The following is a 4,748-nucleotide window of genomic DNA, read 5'->3' as shown; positions in this document are numbered from 1 at the left end:
GCGCGATTACTTGACGCACACCCAACTAAGTCAACTGTTGGACTTTTTCGTAATCACGGCGGGACACATTGAACGAGCTCTAACGGATCTCTGCACGCATGGAACATGGTGGCGGGAATCATTGCTAGAACCGAACGGCGCCTCTGCGCGATGTACAAACAAGCTCAACAGGAACCTCGTATCGGCTGCCGAGCCGGAGCCCGAACAACTTGGATTTTCACCTCTAATTTATATCAACTCACCACTCCCCGAGGGATCCGCAGAATTGCTTCTGGGTCCCGTATCGTTATTTGCGATTCGTGTTTGCATTACACTACATTGAACTATTCCAACTTGTTTATCCGCATGGCGAACATTTGCTGCATTGAACATTTAAGTTCCACTTCGCTCTCCCCTACGTGGGTCTGAGCTTCGCTCTCAGGGAAAAAATATGCCACATTTGGTAGGGAAACCCGGTTTCATCACGCTATGTGCCCTGCACCACCGGCTTAGCGTGAATCCTTCGAGTTTCCCTAAGAAGTTCGATTGGTCTTGCAGAGTTTAAAGACAACGAAGCTTAGTTTCAAGCAATGATTTAATATACGCGTATTAAAAACCCTTAGCTGTTACAACTTTTATGCTTGAAACCATCGCAACGAAGTCTTTGGGTCCGTAGACCCGTGATGTACTGCTCCAGGAAACGTTTTGAAAGGGTGGAAACTCAAAATCATAGGTTAAGATCATCGGCAGAACCCACCAGACACCACTTTTGCTTCATAAGTTCGGCCTATAGTCATATGACGATTTTCATCGGGGAGGGGACGTATGACCCAAACGGGGGCTTATATGACCCACGGACACTGCAAACCATGCTCCTACGACTAAATAGAGGTTAAAACTACGATTTGGTGAAATCTTCATTTTTGACCTCGAAGCAAGGTACCTTCCCTATAGTAGGCAATGAGTAAATGATCATAATCCCAGGAGGGCAAAAAATGGGAACCCGAGAGGAAAGCGCTGTTGGCGCGCCTAAGCTAGTGGCCCGTAGAGTAAAAAGGGTACCCCCAACAAAGTTGTCGTTTGACGTTCTGGTTGCACTTTTTATCATCTAAAATCAGTTTTCTACACGTTTTGAGGGGTTTTAGCAAAAAAAAAATTTTCGATTACTTGAGCTCTCTGGCCCGTTCGGTGCACATTTTTGAAAAAAGCTAGGGAGCTGCCCCTAGGTTCGGGGTGTCACAAAATGTTGAAAAGTGGTCGAAAAACCACTATCCAGAATCGGATGTAGAATCGTTAGACGAATTTAAAATTGTTCTACGACACCCATCTGCGACGTTTAGTATTCGAGATATATAACACTTTGTAGGTCTGACCGAGCAATTTTTGTTCCGCGCACTTTGTGCACCGTACACGTTGATGTTTGTATGAAAAAGTACCCTACCTAGGGACGCGTAGAGCAAATTTGTACCCCCGGGCATGTTGTCGATTGACATTCTGGTTGCACTTTTCATCATCTAGGGTGCGTTCCTGACACGTTTTGAGGGGTTTTAGCAAAAAAAAAAATTTTCGACTACTCGAGCTCTCTGGCCCGTTCGGTGCACATTTTTGAAAAAAGCTAGGGAGCTGCCCCTAGGTTCGGGGTGTCACAAAATGTTGAAAAGTGGTCGAAAAACCACTATCCAGAATCGGATGTAGAATCATTAGACGAACTTAAAATTGTTCTACGACACCCATCTGCGACGTTTAGTATTCGAGTTATGGCCCGTCCTAGGTCTGACCGAGCAATTTTTGTTCCGCGCACTTTGTGCACCGTACACTTTGATGTTTGTATGAAAAAGTACCCTACCTAGGGACGCGTAGAGCAAATTTGTACCCCCGGGCATGTTGTCGATTGACATTCTGGTTGCACTTTTTCATCATCTAGGGTGCGTTCCTGACACGTTTTGAGGGGTTTTAGCAAAAAAAAAAAATTTTCGACTACTCGAGCTCTCTGGCCCGTTCGGTGCACATTTTTGAAAAAAGCTAGGGAGCTGCCCCTAGGTTCGGGGTGTCACAAAATGTTGAAAAGTGGTCGAAAAACCACTATCCAGAATCGGATGTAGAATCGTTAGACGAACTTAAAATTGTTCTACGACACCCATCTGCGACGTTTAGTATTCGAGATATGGCCCGTCCTAGGTCTGACCGAGCAATTTTTGTTCCGCGCACTTTGTGCACCGTACACTTTGATGTTTGTATGAAAAAGTACCCTACCTAGGGACGCGTAGAGCAAATTTGTACCCCCGGGCATGTTGTCGATTGACATTCTGGTTGCACTTTTCATCATCTAGGGTGCGTTCCTGACACGTTTTGAGGGGTTTTAGCAAAAAAATTTTTTTCGACTACTCGAGCTCTCTGGCCCGTTCGGTGCACATTTTTGAAAAAAGCTAGGGAGCTGCCCCTAGGTTCGGGGTGTCACAAAATATTGAAAAGTGGTCGAAAAACCACTATCCAGAATCGGATGTAGAATCATTAGACGAATTTAAAATTGTTCTACGACACCCATCTGCGACGTTTAGTATTCGAGATATAGCACTTTGTAGGTCTGACCGAGCAATTTTTGTTCCGCGCACTTTGTGCACCGTACACTTTGATGTTTGTATGAAAAAGTACCCTACCTAGGGACGCGTAGAGCAAATTTGTACCCCCGGGCATGTTGTCGATTGACATTCTGGTTGCACTTTTCATCATCTAGGGTGCGTTCCTGACACGTTTTGAGGGGTTTTAGCAAAAAAATTTTTTCGACTACTCGAGCTCTCTGGCCCGTTCGGTGCACATTTTTGAAAAAAGCTAGGGAGCTGCCCCTAGGTTCGGGGTGTCACAAAATATTGAAAAGTGGTCGAAAAACCACTATCCAGAATCGGATGTAGAATCATTAGACGAATTTAAAATTGTTCTACGACACCCATCTGCGACGTTTAGTATTCGAGATATAGCACTTTGTAGGTCTGACCGAGCAATTTTTGTTCCGCGCACTTTGTGTTCATGGATGTCGATAAAGGTACAAGTTGCCGGTCGGGATAGCCGTGCACCAAAACTGTGTACCGATCAGGGAAAGTACAAGACGAAGGGTGCATCTCGAGCGTACGCGTTCATAGATGTCCATGTTGGTACACTTGCACCAAAATTGTGTACCAATCAGGGAAAGTACAACATGGAGGGCGCAGCCCGGGCGTACCCGATCATGGATGTCCATGTTGATACAATCTACGTGTACGTACCTAGTTTTTGTATCAAAAGTTGCATTAAAGTGCTTGTATGCTTAAAATGCTTATCTCAACCGGTCACCTTTTGGCCTGTCCTTTTATAACAGAAACCTAGAAAGATACTCGATATTTTTGTGTTTTTCCATTCGCCCGGGACGACGAAATGAGCTATGTGCACATCGTGCAGAAAACTGTCTTCGCCACGCATGTTTTTGTCTATCCACTCATATAATCACCCACATTGTGTTCAATCAACACGGACGGCGCAGCCCGAGCGAACGCGTTAATGTTTATGTTTGTACACACTGCTTGTACGATTCTAGGATTTGGTAATTGCGTCACAGTGCCCGACCGTCGCGGACACCATTCTTGGACAGAAGTCCTAGTACGTAGAGTACTTTCCCTAGGTATGTGCTCGTTCGTGACTATCGTTGCGTGCTTACGGACACGCTTGGGTATGTTTTACCATACAAGGTTTACTAGGGAAACCTGGGAAGGACGCTTGCCCTCCCGTCGCGGACACCATTCTTGGAAAGAAGTCCTAGTACGTAGCGTTCCTTATTTTACTTGATCAGTTTGTAATGCATTCGCTTTGTTCAATCGACTTCTGCTACTGCTCACTAAGGGGTGTTCGTTTGCGATGTGTACGATAAGCAACTGTCTATCCTAACCAGCAGTTAATCAACACTTTTCACCCAAGTCATAGGAACATAGAGTACTTTTCCTAATCGGTACACAATTTTGGTGCACCTCTAACCTGGCCGGCACTTTATCGTTACGTTTTGTGCATAACCTAGGGACGTGGTGTAAGTTTCATGATTTTTATGTTTGATTCGGTTTATTATGATTGAAAACTACGCTACGTCCCAGAAATTTGAACTCGACTACTTCCTCCATGTGGCGCCAAAAGCTACTGGGCAACGCCTAGCTAATGCCCCATTTGTACTTCAATTTGCATAATCAATTTTGAAAAATACGCTAAGTCCCAGAAAATCTGAACTCGAATACTTTTGCCACGTGGCGCAAAAAAGCTACTGAGAAACGCCTAGCCTTTTACCCATTTATAATTTAGTTTTCGTTATTAGTTTTGAACAATACGCAAAGTTCCAAGAATCTGAACTCGAATACTTTTTACATGTGCCGCCAAAAGCTACTGAGCAACGCCTAGGTTGATACATTTTTGGTACATGGAGTGTATGCATGCAGGATTACTGCCGTGCTGGACCGAAAAATCGAACTTGCTACTAGAACGTAAAGTAATTCCCCTAGATAGGTGCTTTTGCATACCTCTGATCGACCACCATGCAACACGCGTAGCGACACGCGTAGCTAGGCTTGCCCAACCAAATTTCCTACTATAGCACCAAATTGCACACTTTCAGGGGTATAATTTGGTACCGTGTACCGTGCATGGTACAAGTATCAGCAGCTCGTGCAATTTATTTTGCATCGTGTTGCGGTTGCTGGTGCGTCGGGATAGGAGTATTTCGAGACTTTCGCCAAGCGTTGGTGCCATTTGGGGGA

This window comes from Anopheles gambiae (assembly GCF_943734735.2).
Source record: "Anopheles gambiae chromosome X unlocalized genomic scaffold, idAnoGambNW_F1_1 X_unloc_15, whole genome shotgun sequence".
Lineage (NCBI taxonomy): Eukaryota > Metazoa > Arthropoda > Insecta > Diptera > Culicidae > Anopheles > Anopheles gambiae.
Note: the sequence above shows the minus strand (reverse complement) of the source record.